Source organism: Eupeodes corollae, chromosome 3 (genome assembly GCF_945859685.1).
Source record: "Eupeodes corollae chromosome 3, idEupCoro1.1, whole genome shotgun sequence".
NCBI lineage: Eukaryota > Metazoa > Arthropoda > Insecta > Diptera > Syrphidae > Eupeodes > Eupeodes corollae.
In genome coordinates, this window is record NC_079149.1 from 7,772,827 (window position 1) to 7,793,792 (window position 20,966).

At 31.6% G+C, this 20,966-nt stretch overlaps 1 protein-coding gene across 1 annotated transcript in view; it reads left to right on the plus strand.

Moving 5' to 3' along the window:
- The first annotated feature begins 5,319 nt into the window (after positions 1–5,319).
- Positions 5,320–20,966, plus strand: part of LOC129950003 (regulator of G-protein signaling 17) — a 131,256-nt gene continuing 115,609 nt past the window's right edge. The window contains exons 1-2 of the mRNA XM_056061761.1: positions 5,320–6,090; positions 16,079–16,326. The gene's annotated coding sequence lies outside the window, so the exon portion shown is untranslated. The remainder of the gene's footprint in view (positions 6,091–16,078; positions 16,327–20,966) is intronic.

The following is a 20,966-nucleotide window of genomic DNA, read 5'->3' on the forward strand; positions in this document are numbered from 1 at the left end:
TCCGGTCTAAACAGCATTGTTCAATGGGGATTAAAAAACCGCGTGGAATTTAATGCTTCGAAAACCCAATGCTGTCTTGTATCGTTAAAGCGAGATATACCCCCATTGCCATTACACATGGATGGCACTTGCATCAATTATAGACTGAACACCTCGATATTCTCGGTATGTGTGTCACCAACCACCTCTTATGGAATGATCACATACGCGATGTCGCCAAAAATGCCGCAAGGTGTTTGGGTTTTCTTAGGCGATGCAAGAAATATTTCACCCCTTCTGATCTGGCTGTTATCTACAAGACTTACATACGTCCAAAGCTTGAGTATAACTCCCATCTATGGGCTGGTGCTCCTGCAACTTACTTAAGCCTCTTGGATAGTATTGAACGTAGAGCATTTAAATTGATAGGTGATAATATCATCATAAGTTCATTTACTTCGCTTGAACATCGTCGTAAGGTCTCTTGTCTGACCCTTTTTTACCGTTATTTTAACGGCTTATGCTCTAGTGAAATAGCCAGTTGCATTCCTCCCCTTAAACAGTTCAACCGTAATACTCGCGCTTCTAGAAATGCTCATCAGTATACTCTCTAGCCCAACTTCGGTCGTACTGTCAAATACAAAGATTCGTTCTTTAGCCGTACTACGCGAATGTGGAATGCTTTACCACACTCTGTCTTTCCTAGTCATTGCAATATTCAGGTATTCAAAACCAATGTGCACCGACATCTCCTTTTAAACCCTCTCTCCTCTTCCTAGTGCTCACACTGTGCATCTGCATAATAAGGGTAGTAATATCCCCTTGAGTGTGTGTTTATTATAAAAAAAAAGAAAGATTAACGACAAAACAAACTTAATTGCTAAAAATATGTTGTGTATCGAAAATGATGAAGACGCTTGTTTTTATTATTTTTTCCAACACTGTATGTACTTCTTCGAATTCACTTCAAGCGAAATTAAATTGACTGTCATAATCTGTAAATTTTCTTTAAAGTTTTTAAAGAACGTTGTTTTACTCGGAGTATTAAGAAAAGAAATTTATCGCGCTAACAAATCGCTCAAAAATGAAGCTCGAATTAATGCAACTTACCACGAATCAAGATTTCTAAAAGAAAAGTTAAGAATCATTTTCTATAATTAAATTTATTTCTGTTTTAAAATTATTTTCAGTTGTCGAATTTAAATCAAATCACTTGAAAATACCAAAAATCTAAATTATTTTCATTTTGAGTGGAAGTGAAATTAATAACCTATGTAGATGATTATTACCAAGGAATTCAATTTTTTAAAGATGCAAAAGGTTGGTAAGGGATATATTGGTAGTTAGTACCTTGGGTAGAACTTAAAAATTAATGAAATTCAAATCAAATAAAAACACAAAATTTAGTTTTTTAATCTGCCAGCCATTAACCGAACAACATTTTTTAAACAATTGAAAAGGCCTTAATTTTCGAATCAAGCCCTAAAATGTAAAAATCACAGCATGTTTTAAAAATGTTTAAAAAATATCAAAACTCTTTTTTTGTGCTATAAGGTAAAAATAAATAGTGTTATGGTTCGCATAAAGTTACAATCTTTATTTTAGTATTTAAATTAGTTTCTAAAGACCTTCGTTTGTTATAAGATGACTTACTATTTACAATATTTCACTTCGCCCTGGGGTAAGTGACATTTGCAACAATTCTAGGTTAATAAAATTTCTTTTTGTTAAGAACTGTTTTCGTATTTCAATCTCAAAAACTGAAAGAAAAAAAAGCTTTTTTTTCAATGTGATTCAAACGCTTCAAATAATTGTTTGAGTTATTTTGAATTCGTACAACGATTTTAGCTTCCTACTCCAATTTAAACAATTAATTTGATTTTTTCAAGATCATCTAAGGACGTCTAAAGAAAGAAGACACAAAATTAAAAGAACATTTCTCAAAATCGAAAGTAATTTTAATATTATTTTATGTATTGAACTTCTAGTCAGCCTAAGTCTTAATGTGGTTTTCATCTCATATATAAAAAGTCTTTGCTCAAAAGTGGGAATGTGTCCAGAAAAAAATACAAAGCCAAATTATGTTGACATGAAAGGTCTTATTTGAATTTGAAATCACGTGGAAATTTTGTTTTTATAATTCTATAAATTTGTAAATCGGAATTTGAACTGTATTGTGTCCAATATTCACGATTCAAATCTCAGTTTAAGAGCTACAAAAGGTTATAAAAAACTGTCCATAAAAAAGCAAAATAATTTTAGGTAGGTAGCAGCTAGAGACTTTTAACCCATTCTAAGATATAAATAGATAGAGGCTTTCAGCCTTTGTTTATATATAAATAATTAAGTTTGAACAGTTATAACTTTAAAACAAATTAAAGTAGGCATAGGTCCCTTTAGGTTTCCAGATTGCAGACACTTTTTTAATCAAACATGCCATTAAAATCACAATAAAAGTTGATTCCGCCGCTCTGTCTATTTGTCCACCCCCCTTTACAGTCTAAACCATTGGGTCGATTGAAATCAAACTTAGAAATTGAGAGATCCGTTCTTAACGGTTTTATTTTTTTACAAATACAAATGTTTTTCAAAAATGAAAAATTCGAATTTTCTAAAAACCTCTCCGATAAAAAATTTGTTGTTTTTTTAACCTGGTTTCTTTCAATATTTAAAATATAATTTTAACATTTCAAAAATGTTGTTTTCTTAAAAAGATCCTGTATTGTCTTAATGATATTTGATGATAAAATATATTTATTAATTTTCTTAGATCTAAAAAATAAAATGTATTTCCTAACAATTTTTGTTTTCTTTAAGTAGGTAATTTTGTATGTAACGTTTTCCCTGTAACTCAAAAAAGTTAAGTTTAAGAGATATAAGAAACTTGATTTGATTGAGCTTTAAAACTATCGTTCTTAAGCTGACAATATATTCCTCATTCATCCCGTCTGTCGATTTTTCTTGCTTTAATGTTTGTCTATAAGTCCTCGTATCAATTTTTACCAAACTTACGTACTATTTTTTGTAGATTTTATTTTTTATGAAAAAACGGACTGTTCGATTTTTATATAAAAATTACTGAATATCGAAAACAATATTTTCTGTGAAATAAAATAAGTTTGAAGCCAATATTTTTAATATTTGAAAAGCTTTTTGCGTCGAAGGTAAATTTTTACCAAGTTTTAGTATTGTTTTTTTGTTAGAGTTTTATTTTTTGTAAAAAAACTGTCAATTCGATTTTTTTCAAAATTTTATGGAATATTGAAAACAATATTTCTTATAAGATAAAATTAGTTTGAAGGCAATATTTCAAATTTTTGAAAAGATTTTTGAGTCGAAAATCATTTTTTACCAACTTATGTTCATTCTTTTTCGGTTTTTAATTTTTTGTAAAAAAACTGTCTATTCGATTTTTTTCAAAATTTTACTAAATGTTGACAACAATATTTTTTGAAAAATAAAAGTAAATTAAAGCCAATATCTCAAAGTTTTGAAAAGATTTTTGAGTCGAAAATCAATTTTTACCAACTTTTATTAATTTTTTTTTTTTAGGTTTTAATTTTTTGTAAAAAAACTGTCAATTCGATTTTTCTCAACATTTTTCAGAATGTTGAAAACAATATTTCTTATAAGATAAAATAGGTTTGAAGATTAAATTTCAAGTTTTTGAAAAGATATTTGAATCAATATTCATCAATCAATATTTCATTAATGTTTTTTTTAAGACTTTTATTTTTTATAAAAAAACTGTCAATTTGATTTTTTTTTCAAAATTTTATCAAATGTCAAAAACATTATTCTTCGTTGCAAAAAATTTTTTTGGAGATGAAATCATATTTTAGTCGTAAAATTTTGGAGGTGACATTTTTTTTTATTCATAAAAAACAAACACAGACATTTTCTAAAAATCTTTTATTTCGACTCTAGGGACCTTGAAACGTCGAAAAGTGTCAAAATTTTCAATTTGACAAATCGGACCCATTACAATAACTTCCTATGGGAAGTTGAAAAATATACCTGCAATAAAGTTCATTTTCAAAAATTTAAAAGTCATTTGATTTCTCAATAACAAAAACTTAATTTTGCAAATTTTTTGTTAATAATTAGATATACTCTGGCTTAGGGCTGTAGGGGCCACGTCAGAATAAGGAATAGAATCGGGGGACCCACTGTTTTTAACTTTGATTAAAATCTCGATTTCGAAATTTGTAACGAATGCAGAACTTGCCATACATGAACATAGTTCCTATATGTCACAAGGTGAAGGGTAAACTTAATTGGGTTACGATGTATGCGATCTACAGTGAACAAAAGGCACTAACCACTTTCTTTTTTACACTTCAAAAATTTTGAAATAATATTTTAAAGTGCAGAAAACCTTAACAAAATTATTAAAAAGTGCTTACTTTGGCATTTAAGACATTTTTATTTAGTCTAATTTTCTAATTTTCATAAATAAATTTCATCATCCATTACCAAGTATACAGAATTTAAAAAATTAACATTGCTAGAAATTTTTAAATAAAAAAACCTTCAGTATTTTTAAAAAACAGACAGTTTTGAGAAAAAATTCGATCTAAATTGTAGGTATTAAAAGGTAAAATTTTGAAATAAAGTTCCAATTATACCCCACTATAACCATAAGCAGGTGCGAGCGAGTGTCTTCCAATGTATGGGCTGTAATAAGAGCTTTTATGTTAATCTGTCCGCTTCTACACCTTCACCACCCTCCTTCCCCTTTGTATTCTATATTATCTGACTCTCAAAAAACATGGCCCACATAATTCTCCTATCGCCCTAAGGGATGAAGAATTCTATATCTCATCAACACAAGTTCAAGTCTTCTAGCTTCTCTCTTTTTTCCTTTTACTAATATTTGTCCCCAATTTTCTTCCATTCATTCCGAAGTCCGAAACAAAAACTCTCTCACTCGCTCTCGGTCCCTTTTTTGTTTAGTCAAAAACATAACCCTAAGCTTTCTCCCCCGCTTCTATCACCGCCGCCGGTTAAGGGGTATAATTCTTATAGTAAGAAAGGGTAGAAGAAAAAAATCCAAAACAAAACAAAAACTTTCATGGAGGAATTTTCCATTTTCATTTTCCCATATCAAACCTATAAGAGATGATGAGCCCAGGTACACAAATTCAATAGATACGTACTCACCATCAGGCTCACCATAACGAATTCCAATTCTGTAAGCTTTTTTTCTTCTTCTCAAAAAATGTACACAAAAATATTTCGGCATTGGAAAATGAAAAGCACACCAACCCCCACCCCCTCCCAAAAACTAAACAATTTTCCACATAGAGACATAGACAGAGGACAGCAGAGAATGTGAGTTTCATGCTCAGCAGATTGGAAGACGCCATATTGAGCGGTGCACATACAAATAATTACCTCTGTAGGTACATCGCTAGCTACAACATCGCCTCGAACGCTTCTCGGGCCCGCAAATTCTCAAAAAAAATTAATATCTTCTTTTTGAAAACGGCAATAATTATCGCTATATTGGCAGTGGTAGTGGCAGTGGCAACCTCCCCCCCGCGGACAGCAGTTCATGTAGTGTAGTGTTTTTCCGTGTGTCTCTTTGCAAACAAGAAAAAAGAAAATCTTTCAAAATTGTCTAAATTGTCTGTGTCTAGTGTCTACCCTTGATTTGAAAAATGAATGAGTGAAAACCCCCCTCACGGTACAAAAAAAAAGAAAGAAAGAAAGAAAAACTGTTGCAAGTTTGCCTCCTTTAAAAAAGAAAAGCAAAAAACGGAAACCTGTCGTCGGGCTATCACGGCCGTTTTCGAGGTGTGAAAAATTAGTATAGTTTTCTACAAACGAATCCGTTTCTTTGTTTTCTTCTATTTTCCAAAAAATTTCGGGCGGTTGTTTGTGAAATGAAACGGATTCTCAAAAAAAAAGGTGCGAGAATTGAAAAATGAATTACCACAAAATTTGAGGTAGATCCCGTTCGTCGGAAAACCACCCTCCCTTACCACCCCAACAACGCAGTGAATAGTTTTTGAAACATCTTGAGAATAAGTTCCTTCAAAAAAATTGTGTTTCTCTATTCGGGTTTTTCAAGCACACGATACACAAAAAAAAATTAATAGTAAAAAGGTATACAGTTGTGAAAATCAAAATTCAGATATACACACGCACACAAAGCAAAGGGATTTACGAGAAGACGGGCAGACGACGGAAAAATTTCGAAAATCCAAACTTCGAAAAAAGCTCACAACGAAGACGAGTTTATAATCTCTACTCTTTTGGAAAATGTTGACATAGTGTTTTGAGCTACTATTTTGTTGTTTTTGTTTTTGTTGTTGGTTTGCTTCGACGAAAACTGCCTGCTGGGAAAACAAATCAGGAAAATTATTCTGCTCCGTCGCGTTGTCGTCGTTGTTTTCATCGTCCGCCATCCGCTATCCGTCGTACTCAAAGTATTCGAGTGTAGAAACAGGTATACTACTATAACCAGGCTATTTTCCAATACTGCCCAGTTCACAGAGAGCAAACGAAAAGAGAGCCTGTAGAGAGCGGGAAGAGAAAGTGTGAGAGAGTTTTCGGTTAGGTCAGCAAAGGGTTTGGGGTGCAGCTGGGTATACTTTCTCTTGTAAGTGCGGGGAAAGCGTCCACCACCGCTATCACCACGCCATGTCATAGAAGCACCATGAGTCGAGCCAGAGTATAATGGATTTTGATGTTTTTCCAATTTTCCTCTATTCAAAATATTCCGCTTGGGGATGATATGCCCTGGCTCTAGTATATAACGGGGGTGGTGGTGTGGTGTGGTTAGGGTTTGGGGTTTGAGAGAACGACCAACAACCGAGCGATGGAAGAATGAGCTTATTGTAGGCAAGACGACCGAATAAGTGGAAAACTCGGCACTCGAGTACTACATCATTGGGGCAACAAAATGAAATTCCTGATGGTGATAACATGGCCGAAAGTACTTAGATACATTTTTATAAACCTAAACACTCGATGTTTTGAATTGCCAATGATAAATGGATGAAAAGCGTTTCCAAACAAAGCAAAAAAAAAGAAAAATCAGTACGTAAACAGTCCAAGTCCAATATTTCCAAGTCCAAAGACTACATTTTTTTTTTAGGCTGGTTGAAGTGGTAGAAAAGGGGGGGCTTTGAACTGGTTGATGGTTGGTTGGGTTGGTTATAGTGTTGGTTGAGTTGTTGTTGTTGTTGGTGTCTCTTTTTGCTTGCGGTGGAATTTCAAAATTTTTGTTTAATTTCGAAATCGACGCATGGCGAATGGTGTTTTCGTGTTTTTTGTGTTTTTGTGAGTTTTTGTGTGTTTTTGTTGCTGTGTTTCAATATATTTTTGAGTTCAGCAGCAGTTTTCTGAAACTATCTCTCGTTGTTTCTATTTTGTGTGAGGCAAGTGAGAAGCGTGAAAAAGGAAGGGAAGGTCAGCAACATCGATCTTGAACTAATTTCTTGAGATTCCATAAAATATTGGAATTGTACGAGAGATTTTTTGTGTGTTTTTAGTATTTGTGTGTTGTTTTGTTGTTTATTAGGATTTTGGTATTTTGGGTTATTAGGGAAAAAGATTTGGCATTATTTTTGATTTTCTCTCTATTTTTGTGGGTTAGGTGAATATTTGTAGGTAGGTACACACTAAAAGACTCGTATATCTGCCAATATTGAATTTAGAAGGAAATAAATCATTTGGAAGAAAAAAGAGAACAAAACACGAAATGAGCAAAGAATAGATAAATGATTTCCGAAAACTGAGAGAAAAACAAATAAGGTATTTTGTTTTTCGTTCTAGACCTTCTATTTGCAAAAAAAAAACAGAAAAGTTCATTCCGGTTGTGGAGAATGCGGATTTTGGAATACCTACATTCTAACCCACTTATAGAGAAGGTATATCAATTGATTTACCTGATTTCTTTGGTTTTTTTAAGAGGTAAATGCGTCAATAATCATGTGGCTTCTGATTGTTTCAAAAACAAATATTATTTGAAAAGATTTTTCCAGTTTAATCAGCGGGGACCCAATTTTAGAAGTCTTCCATTCTGTTGTTGTTGTTTTGAATTCGTATATTGACTTTTCAATGAAATTATATTTGCGGAATGTAGGAAGTAGGAATTTTGTTTAAGGTTGGGATGTTTGTGTTTTAGACTTATATAAAAAGTAGATATATTGTGATAGGAATGGACGATACGGACTTCAAAAAACTTACTGGATAGACACAATTTGATGGAAAAGGTATTTTATTAATGTGGTTTTGGAGTAAAATGAGTTGTCAATATTTATATGCTTAGTTTTGAAAGAGGATCTTGGTCTAAGGTCGTATGAACACCATTGCCTAGCAGCTAGGTCAAAGTTCTCAACAATTCGTGAATGCATGTTGAGGAAAAGTAACAAGCTACTTTTAGAAGACTTGGCAATTCCTTGCATGAGTTTGGTTCGTAAAAAAAGCATATAATTTAAGTAAGTACAAGTTCCATACAGAAAAAGTTCTCAAAACTATTTGCTTAAAACTCTATAGAACACATAATTCTTGAGATACGATAGTTCAAAATTCACAAACAAAACGATGATAACAGTACAAAAACTGACTTTCTTTATAAAGTTCCTGATTTGCTTCCATCTCGCAACATTTACCCCCTGATTGTGATTTTCGACTCAAACATAAAACTTGACTAATTCCTGTTCAAAGCTAAGGCCCCTTTAAATAAATAAATTGGGTGGCGCAACAGTCCTTTTGACGACTAGGGCCTAGTGGCTGACAACTCTCAACCATTCCTGTGTGCGAGTACTGTTGTCAGGGATGGAAGGGACCTACAGTTTTAAGCCGAATCCGAACTGCAAATTTGAGAAAACACTTTTCATGACAAGAATTACTCTTGGAGAATGTGTCAATTCCTCCCAAGACGCAGTACCCGTGAAAAAAAATCTTTAGATGGCATAGGCAGGGATTGCACCCAAGACCTCTCCCATGACAGTCCAACGCACTAACTATCATGCCACGGGTACTACAAAAATGCTTAACAATTTTTAAAACAGGCAAGCAGAAATAGTTAGAGATAAGAATTAGTGTCAACAGAACATCAGTTAGTTAATGTTTAACTTTTAGACTTTTAAGCTCATAGTTATATTATTTTGACCTCCATTCAAAATATATTTTTTGCTAAAAACAAATTATTTTGCTAATCTCTGAGGCCTAACCCATTTTTCTCGTATCATATTTGTGTTTGTCATTATTTATGATTAATGTTTAATTGTGTTGGGGGTAAACTGATATGAGCGTAGTACATGTCAAAACTAAATACTTTATCCTCAAAATACTGTAAATTCATTATTTCACAATTCTGGTTCATCAAAATTCTGTTTTTTAAAGTTCTTCTAACAAGCTGAAAAATCTAAATCAATAAGGTAAACGAAACCTTTTGAGATGCTCATACATCAGTTTTGAATCCTTGTAGTATTCTAAATTAGCAGGACTTAAAATACAAAATTTAAGATGTATAGTGAATTAACTAAACAACTTTGAACAGTGTCATAACGTATTTCCAAATATAGTGTTTCAATCCTCTCCGATTTCAATAACAACTTAGGTCTTTCCAACTACAAAATCAGCCAAGATTTCTTAACTCTTGTCATGAAAAAGTGCTTTCTCAAATTAGCCGTTCGGAATCGGCATATAAACTGTAGGTCCCCTCCATTCCTGACAACATTACTCGCACACAGGAATGGTTGAGAGTTGTAAGTCACTAGGCCCTGGTTCTTCATGGACTGTTGCGCCACCCAATTTATTTTATTTTTATTGTTGGTAGTGAAAATAAAACTTAATTTGAAGCTACACATGATTTCAAAAAGACGAGTGATTTATTTGAAATTTCGTTCTTCTTATGCCTAAGCTAATTTTTATCCAGATTACAAGAAAGAGTTAAGGAATATTTTGCTGCTTTTGTTTTGCCTTGAAATTGGGGTCTAAGCCATATAGTTGAAAGGCCTAAATTAAACATTAGGTAAATATAGTAAGCAAACTACAATAAAAAAAACTGTTGACACTTCTTATCTATGTGGGTTTTTTTAAATTTATAATATTTGTTTTCTTAAATTCTTTTGCAGATTTTAGAGAATAAAAGGTGATGACAATTTTCGAAAGTCATTAGTTACTTCCCTTCTTTAAGAAAGTGTCTACTTCTAACGTAATTTTTTTTTAAAAATGTTCGCATTCAAATTGATGTTCGTTGTTCTATTCGCAATGATTGCTCTTTCGACAAGTGATGTTATACTAAATCGTAATTTAGATCGTAGCATCACTCGTGAAGTTTTGGATCGTGATATTTTAAACGGCGACTGTAAATGTTATGAAAACGGAATAGAAGTTGAAGTTAGTTTGTTAAAAGGTACAAAATTAGTTTCACAAGACTTAGTTTAGATGAAAACCCTTAAAAACTTTCTTATATTTTTGTTTTTCTATTTAGATTCTAAATGTAAGGATAAGAATGGAGTAGTAATTGACTTGACACTTTGTCCCAAACAAGATATTCTATGAGCCGTCAACAATTTTTGGAGATAAGTGCAAAAACATGTCTTCCAGAATTCTATGGATTATTTTTTGGCCTGATACTTTTTATGTGTTGACTTTGTTTTGAATAAAATTCTACTTACAGTAATTGGATTTTTTTTTTACAATTCTTGGTTTTTTTTAAGTTTTACATGTGAAGCCCGCCATTTGGCGGCTCGGCAATGGTGAACCAAAATGTTAGCTTATAACTAGCGAACCACCTTGTACTTTTTATGACTTTTCCAAAACTTAATTTATTAATGGGAACCCAAGCCAGCTGGCAATAACATTAGATCCATTACAATTGGCTGTTTGGCGAAGTGCACCTGCAGGCGGTATCATCGGACCTTATTTCTTTCAAAATGAGAAAGGAGCTGCAGTTATGATTAATAACGAGCTCGAATCGTTTCCGAAATCAAATCATCTAAATATCGACCACATTTGAAAGCCAATATTTAAGCATTGAAAGTCACTATGTAACTCATGTGTTAGAAAACATGTTTATAAGTGGCACGGAGCGAAAAAGGAGAAACGAATAAAATAATTTGACAAACGCTGCTTCGATATTAAAGGTTTAATTGCAACTGACTAACTTCAAAATAGTTCAAAATTTGTATACTTATGTTGGAGGTTTTGGTACAGCTTCAAAAACGCATACATAATATCATGGTCATAGAAAAGTTGTAATATCGAACGATTGATGAATTTAAACTTTCCCGCCGGCGTGTACCACTAATGGTACATTGAGGGCTGTTTTTTCAATATCTTAATTTTTAAAACTTTCAAAAATATGATTCTAAGTCAAAAAAATTCCTTTAACCTAAAAATGGCTTGTTGAATATATCTGACTTGAAGACTCAACTAAAGATAAGGTTCAAAAACCTTAATTTTGTTTCCATTTACAATAAAAACAAAATTCTTTTTCGGTCCTCTATTCAAAATAAATTAAATGAAATGCTTTTCTTTAAGTACCATGCTCTTAAATATTTCCTTTTCTAACCAAACTGTACTCATAAGAACATTGTACATAAAAATATGAACTTATGAATGTCTGGAGTCTGTAGTCCTAAAATTTGATGCATCGATTTAAAAAAAGAAGAAGAAACTAGGTATCAATCATCACCTTATTCAGCTTCTCGAAGAGTATAGAAGTGTACTGCATCATTACATCATCATCTTCATCGTCTTCATCATGATGCAAATATTGACCGTTTGTAAAAATATCTAAAATTAAACAGGTGGGAAGATGCTTCCCCTTCTTTTAGATATTTCTCTATGAATAATTTATCACTTTTTTGATAAATTCCTACCCACATATTAGTTTATGATTAAGATACAAAAGAAAGTCAATAGTTATTGAAGATTTAATAAGAAAATAATTCTGATATCATCAACAGAACAACATCAACTTGTTGGTTATCTGACGTCTTTAACCGGTTCATTGCAATCTCCAATTTTGAGAGTTATAAAACAAATCATCAAAAGCAAACTTCATTCATAAAGATGATTCTAAGAAAATTAAACAAATATCATTAAATTTTTTGTGAAAACAAAATATTCTCAAAAAACTGTGATTCACTGATTTTGAATTACTAATCGATGTGACACGACCCAAAGTGACGACGACGATGCGACGAAGGTGATGAGGAGACGAAAAAAAAGATTAAAATTTGTCGACCCACTCGTTGTTTGACGTAGAAGAGATACAAGCTTACCACAGAACTTTCCCATTCATATCCAAAAGTTATAGTAGTTAGTCAGTCCAATGTATATATGTTGATTTCATTACTCTCAATATTATAAAGGCATTTTAAGGATTTATGAAAACAAAAACGACTAAAAATATTTAAGACTTCCTCTTTTCGTAGTATTTCAAATTTAATGATCCAATTTTTAAATACCTTTTCCAACCCCTTGAAGAATACTCACTACAAGAAGAGATTGATCCAATCGATCAAAAAACACGTTTCGGTACTCGTGTATAGTACTCCATTTTAACTACGCTGAATCTGTCACTGTTGTTTAGGGTTACCAACACTTTATTCCTGAATCGACGACGAATCAGATATGGATATATACATATGTATGTGCTGGGATGGTAGTCAGGTTGGTTTTATAAAAATACAATTTAAAATATTTATAATGAAAAAGTTAGGTTACTAAATTAAAAAAAAATGTCTATACAAAAAGTTGAGTTAAAAATTAAAGTTATGTTATATATTATGTCAAAACAGCGTCATACCTTCTCTGTTTGTTGGTATTTTGTTGTTGTTGATTTCACCTCCCTAGACCAAGCTTAAGGCTGAAAAAAATACGGTTTTTGGGAATTACGTTTTTTATTATACATCTCAGTGATTTCTTAGAATAGTTTGACTTCTTAAATTTTTGTTTGTTTTAGGAGCGATTTATAGACTTGGCGTATTAAGATTTTGTAATCGGTCCCATTTCCCGTACTGAAAATGTTGTTACCATAGATGAAGATATTGACTTCAAAATAATTTTATTCTATGCAAAACTTAGTACCCTTTGAAAATGCAATTGGTATTTTTCAAAAAAATGCTGCTAATATTAATAAAAATTGTTTCTTCGACTAAAAATGCCGTGCACAAAAAAAAAATATTGAAATAAAACTTATTTTATAACTATGCAAAATATTGTTCATAACTCCTTTTCTTTGAAAAATTAAATTAATGTTTTTTTTCCAAAACACGAAAATCTGCGAATATTAATAAAAATTGGTTTTTCGACAAAAAATGCAGGAAACAAAAAAAATATTAGAATCAAACTTATTTTATAATTATGCAAAATATTGTTCCTAACTCCCTTTTTTTGAAAAATTAAATTAATGTTTTTTTTTCAAAACACGAAAACTTACAAAAACTACATAAAACTAATAAAAATTGGTTTTCGTCTGAAGTATTTGTATCTTACACAAAACATTGCTATTAATATTTTGTTATTAATTTTTGTTTGTCTTAAAAACACCGACTGGAAATGACTGAAAAGTTTTCAGTGTGGGTCGCATTGCAGTCTCTTTCTTCAAAATAGAGTTTGCGCAGCAATTTATGGATGGCATCTCCTTTTTTAAGGGTCTGTATAACATCTTCTCTTACTCGTCTGATAATGTTAATAACAAATGAACAATGCAACATATACAAATCTAACATACTTCAAAAGAAAATATATTTTCCAAAATATATTTTAAAATTCAAGTGAATCGGCTACAAATTGCCCGAGTTATTGAGTCCGACTAACTTAAAAACAAAACTGTATTTTAGGACAAAAACAAACGTTTTGATACTTTGAGTAGTAGCTTTTTAACAATTGTTAAAAAAAAACAAGTCTTACAAGAAAATACCCTACTTAATCTTTAAAGATATAATTTTTGACGTCTTAATTGTTTTTATTTACTTATATTGAATTTAAAAACTCAATACCTATGTACTAATCTCTATTTTTTGTAATAAACCTTCTTATGAAATTTAATACAAATTTATTAAAATTAACTGCAAAGTATTGTCAAAAAAGAACTCCAATTTTCTTGGTGCTTTTTTTAATTATCAAATTTTTGTAGTTTATTTCAAAAATATAATAATTTTGAATTAAATTGAAAAATTCAAGACGTACAGTCATGTTTAAAAAATGAAAGAAAAATCTCAATTTTCTATTTATTTCAATACTACTGATACTCTGTTTAAAATTTGTCTGTGGCAACATTGCAACTGCATGTTTCAATACGTCCACTAAATATTAACGCCACCATTGCCGTATAATTTTGAAACCAATGTTAAGGGCCAGTAAAAGCTATAATTGGTTTTTATCATTGACAATTTTGCCTCGCAATTTAAAAGCGATTAAGATAGTCAAATTTTGAATATTTGGTGACGAAATGATAGATTTTCAAAGTTAAAAAAAAATATTTGACCTAGAAGTTTTCCTTAAGTTAGGCGCCAGTTATAGCTATCATTGAAATCAACCTGAAAACATTTTTGAATCGATATTTGACGGTGCTTTCCTTTGAATAGAAAAGAAAATTAAATATTGATCGATCGGAAAACGTTAAATGGCGCATTTATTTTACGCTAAAAATGTGTTTTTCTATTTTCCGGACGGAAATTTATATTCCTACACAGCTGATTCTTTTACTTTCAAAAATGGAACTAATCGTTCCAATGATTTGTGTTTCAGTTTCATTCAATTCCAATGACAGATTTCTGTCAGAACACATTTTTCAGTGGATTTCATTTAGGACATTTTTACAATGACAAACATTTTTAATGAAAGCTATAAACGGTCTTTCAAAAAAATTTCATTGTTGGTTTTCAATGATGAAAACCAATGATAGCTCTAACTGGAGCCTTAATGTTTACATTTTCAATAAACAGCTGACTGTTGATTTCACATTTCGGAACATAATCGTTCCACAGAAAGCTTTTCATTTTCTTTGTATTCCCAATGACAGACATTTTCAATGCTTCCTATAACCGACCTGTCAAAAAAATTCCAAAGATTGGTTTCAGTGGTGAAAACCAATGATAGATATAACTGGTCTCTAAGATCAATTTCCTACGACCGACCATGAAGTCATAAAGTCCCCTACAGATTCTCTCTTGTCGACTAATAAAAATGTTAACTCGGTGAGCAATGGCTTTTTGAACTGCCACCGGCCGCGAACAGAGATAAACCATTCAAGTCTTTTTTTTTTTTTATTTTTTTCAAACACGCTTGAGTTCTAAAACCAACAACATACGTAAATCTCTGCGAAATATTCGTTATCGCGTTTTTCAGCTGTGACACTTTTCTATATGTATTCGATAACGTTTTTCTTTTTGAATCTGTGACTCGGCACTGACAAGAAATATGTATCTAGAGCAAATTTAAAAATTCCCTTCAAATATCCCAAACAAATATCATCAACAAAAAAAAGAATATATTGTTTTTAAATTCCTTCTCTGATGACCCAAACCAAATTGAGGGATAGGTGAAGGTACCTAAACAGAGAGCGATAGAGGGAGAGGAAGTTCTTCTTTGCAATAAATTCGTTTCGGGCAGCTGTCAGAATTTGTATCTGTTTTTTTTTCGTACCCTCGATTTGATAAGAAAACAGCAGTTTAACGAAAAAAAAAAAGATACAACAACAATTTGTCTAACATCAACCGAATCGGAACGTGTGTATCTTTTGGATTGTCAGTTGAGGAGAGAGATAAGAGCCTACTATCGCAATCGCAGTAGTCGGAGGTGTTTGTCGTTTGATCGGCCAGAAAGAAAATACATAATATATTATTTACTTGGTTCTATTTTGTTGCTAAAGGAAAGCAAATTAAAGGAATATTGTGCAACAACGTGATGCATCATTCATTTTCAGGACAAGGATATCCTTGTAGCCCTTCGGTATCAGTTCAGTGTTTATAATGTGCGCGTTTGAGCGATTTAAAAATATCTCAAAGTGATGATTGCGGAAGTTGTTGCAAACCAACGTTAAACAAATAGTAGCTCACACTATGCGTCGTCGAGTATATTTATATAATTTTTATTTAATTGTTTACAAAATTTGTTATTCCAGTAGAAGAGAATGAAGTGAAAGAAAATAATTAAAATTACTGAAACTAGTTAAACAAAAATTAATTCTGTGATATTAACTAAAAAAAAAGAAAACAATTAAATAAATTGTTAATTAATCTACAACATAACAAATTAAGAAAAATAATCCTGATTGAATTTAAAAAGGAGTACATAAAGGATTCAAAAGGAGAGCGAAGTTGTAAAAAGGATATTTTTAGCATTCTGTCATAGTTTGTGGATTTTTATAAGGTATGTATTGTAAATGTTTAAAATAATATAATTTGTCTTGATTTACCTAATATTATTTTCAATGAATTGTTAATGAAACTGTCATTTGTTCATCAATGAGTATTTAGTAGTATGTGACGAATTATAACAAACATCGATGGCTTATCTTAGAAAAGCGAGGGAGTTTCAAATTTTGATTACAATATTGATTAAATTGTTACTATGATGAACGGTACGCTTAATATGCGTTTAAGATTTGCATTTTGAAACAAGATTGTTATTAATGCAATTTGAGAGGAATTGAGAGGAAAACATTTAAGGGTGTAATAAAGTGAAATGTTAGAAACAATAGTTTTATTCATAAAATTTCCATTTTTCTACAATTATCTTAAAAATGACTGCACACACCGAAAAAATGTGTTTTGATTGCAATTCAATTTCTTTAAATAGAGTTTTTAAACTGGCGCTGGTAGATTTAGGCGCAACAACACGTTGAAATGATAAAACTTTGTTAACAAAATAAGTGTTCGTTAACGCAAACGTTGCGCGTATTGCTACCATTTTACGGTAGACGTGGTGACCCTTCACAGTCGACTATTCAATGTTTGGTGGCAAAATTTGAGATGACCTGTTTAGTGAACAATCAGCCAACACCCGTATGTTCAAGGACCGCAAGATAAATTGCTTGAGAACATCGCCGCGGTCTGTGGAAGTGTGCAGCCAAATCCGAGGCAGTCCCTTCATAGACTTCAACTTGGTGAAGTTTCTAGCAAGACGGTGCTACGTGCCACAAAGTAAACGCTACGTTTGGCATTTTCAACACCTACCCACCCTTATTGAGAAACCCTGTACAAAATTCAATTTTCTAGAAAAATGTGGAGTAGCTTTAAATGTTCATACAATTTTGAGACAAATTAAAAAAAATATCGTGTAAGCTTCAACGCTAATCATTTCGAAAACTATCAATTTGTTTAGAACATTCTTGGGTGAAATTATATTTGCTATACAAATTTATTTCACATTTTATGATTTTACGGAGTTTTATGGAAAAAGGCTTAGTGGTCCGGATTACCCCTTTTTAATGAGAGTTAACTAGAAACCACAATTAAAATTTTGGAGAGGTGTTAAATTCTGAGAAAAATCCTTTACTGGTCGATATGATACTATGAAACGTCTCGAAATTATAAATCACTAGCGGCCCGTCCCGGCTTCACTCGGGTAGGCATTAATATGTACTGATATTTAAGTTATAAACATGATAATTAAAACAACCGTGAATCACTAATTTAGAAACAAATTGTATGCTTTTCTTTAACCCTCCCTGTAGACTACGCAGACTGCGGTATTTGTAGGTGGAAACACAACGAATTGATTTTCAGGAGATCCTACTCGAGAAAGTGCCATATACAATTGTCTGTGAGAAAAACACTCTTTCCTGAAGTTGATAACAACTATGGAAAAAGTTTGTCCCTGGGATATATTCATTGTCAGTTTAAAGGATATTTTTAAGGGGAACTGTAACCTTTTAAAAGATTTGGGCAAATCAGTTGATATCATCAGGATCCGCTGAACATGTGCGAGCTGACTGGCCGCGGGACCCATAATGATAGTTGCTACATTCACATTATTTCTTGAATCTTTGATCAATAGTCTTCCACCACTACACATATTGGGAGGGCTTAAATTTCTTAAAAACATAACAGGCGTACCTATTTATAATTTTAGTTCATGAGGTGACAAGTCAACAAGATTAAGGGAATTTAAAAACTCCTGTGGGTAGTGCAGTGTATCTTCGATGTTGCACACGGTGTCAATAGATTTGTAACATTTAAAATCACCTGGTACTTTTTCAATAATAATTTTGTTTATCTCATTTACTGAGATATTTTCTGGGTGAAAATATCGCTCTCGAAGAGAGCTGTCGGGATAGATTGAATCTATAAGAATTTTAAGACTGTGAACAGTTTGAGTCAATTCAATATCCAACAGTACTTGGGAGTTGTTTGCAATTGGAGTAGTTAATTTTCCGTCTCCAATTTATGTATATATTTTTGAGAAATTAACGCCGTGGTTATTGCATAAATGTGCTTTCATATTCGTGCGCAAATTGATAGTTTTAATTGATAGCCACAAAGGTGATGATTTTAGGCACGCTTTAATAACGTCGGCACTTGTACCTTTTGTTATAACTGGTAGAGTTTGGCGAAAGTCTCCAGCGAAAACAAAAATTACATCACCCATCATATTGCATGAGTTTCTTATGTCTTTTAATGTGCTCATCCCAAATAATCAGTGACGTGTCCTGTAAGAGCTTTTCTAGTGAACCATTTTTACGGATTGAACATACAGACTGTTGATATAAAGAAACAGCAAAGTTTTTTGTAGATATTGATATATTCTATAATATTGTCAAACATTTGTTTGTCCTATCATTAAAACTCTTCGCAGCGTATGCGAATTTACACCTTCGGTTGGTTTTAATAGGAATTTCAAAAAAAATCTAGTACTAAATATATCCTATGTTACTCAGTGATAATGTTGCTTCCTAACGAAAAAAGAATTATTAAAATCGGTATAGTACTTTTTGAGTTTATTCGTTACATACAAAAATATAAATTTTTCCTCTTTATAATCTAAGTGTAGATTACGTCATTTTAAATGGAAAAACTCTAAATGCCGCACACAAGAACTTTCTCGTATTTCCAACCAATTTTTAACACGGAACCGTCAATATTATTCTCGTAACTTTCCAGGCTTTTCTAGGTTAACGCCTCTTGCTTTTAGTGAGCCCTTTGGCCTTATTAATTGGCAAGCGATACTTACATAAATGGGGTATTGAAGGCTTTTGAATTGGAATAATAAATTTTATTAGTATTATTGGGTTCAAAAAATAATTACATTTCCATCCTTTCGAACGCCGCCAATTTAGATATTATCACTAATAATGTTTCGTCCAAGTTGTGTGATACGAAGTCTTCACCGTTACATAATCAAAGGCATCTAAAACTCACAAAAATGTCTAATTTGTATTATAGATTATGTGGCGGCACACCGGACAACTCAAGTGAGGTATGAAACTACAGTGCTCTGTTCCGAAACTGTCTGTTGACAAATACTACATCATATCTCTTTCGAGTTCATCTAATATGTTTAAATTTATTTTCAACGTCGTTTTTTGGTGCTAGAATCACATTTTGACAGAAAAATTGATCGTCATGTATGTTATTTTGTAAATCAGGCTAAATCCTTGTAACAAGTTCAGAATTACGTTGTTCTAAATTCCAAAAATTGTCCGTTAGAGTGACATTTACCCTCGGGACTGGTTTCAACAGCCCATCTCCTATAATTAATAGTGTCTCAGCATAGTTTTGTGAGTTTATGTCATTATAAGAAACTCCTAATAATAGGCAACGATCATAGGTCCAAAATCAGACAGCACCTTATGATATGCTCACAATTAGCATTTCAAAGAAATTAAACATTGACTAACTAGTTATAAGATTTACCCGAATGAGCTGTAAATGGGATATTTTACGTCGGTAAAAAGCAGCTCAAGTCACACTATAGCATTGTAAGTACCAACACAAAAGAACTAATGTCATAATAGTAATCCGTTACGACGTGAATGACAGACAAACAAACAAACAAGCAAACAAAAAAACTTTAAAAAATGTTTCAAGACTTGAATAAATTGTTAAAAATGCTGGTTTCGACAAGGAAATTATTTTATTTTATGAACTTATATGTCTCCAACGTTAGTTAAACAAAAATTTAAAATGCAAAATATTCTCTTTAAAATTGGTCAACACAGTTGTTCAAATCAAATATTTTGAAAAAAAAAAAAATGACAGTGACTCGGATATTGTTTGATCTTCATTTATAGATATACATTTTTCAAAAGATACCTTAATACTTCTAAATTGGTTTTATGTTTCAAATAACAATAACAAACAATAAAACTACTTTGTTCAATTAAGGAAAATTTATCAAGACATTTTTCTTCTTAAAACCATAAGTAAGAATTTTTGAAGTTAAAATTTTTCGAAATTTATTTAGAATTTTGAAACAAAGAATGAAAAAACGAAAATTTTGACGACTTCCTTTTTACAGATTGCAAAAAATTGTTTGAAATTTAATCAACTTAAAATTTTATCTCTCACTCATTATTTTAAAATTTGAGTGATTTCTAAAGTCCCAACAATAAAAAACAAAGACCTTGCAACCTTTTAACTTATTTTAAGTGTTATTTTATTTTAAAATCATAAATAAATAGATTTGATTAAAAATTTCATAATTAAATACAAAAAATTAGAACAAGATGTTACAAACCTTTCGATCAGAGTCCAATACTCATATGTTTTCCATAATTTAAACCTTATCGGCCTTTATGATGATGACATTGAAAAACAGACATCAGCCAGACAAAAATGATTTTCAAAATATAAAAAAAATATTTAAAACTGGCACTAAATAAATAATAATATAGAACACTTCGCGTCTGGAGGCGTAGATCACAACATTTTGTTTTTTTTAATAATTTATGTGTCGCTTTTGATCAACGTCATACTTGAGTGAGAAAATAACAAATTTAAAGTATTCTACTTAATTTATTATATCAAATGGCTAATTTAAAACTTTGTCTAATGTCGCGAAAGAATAAA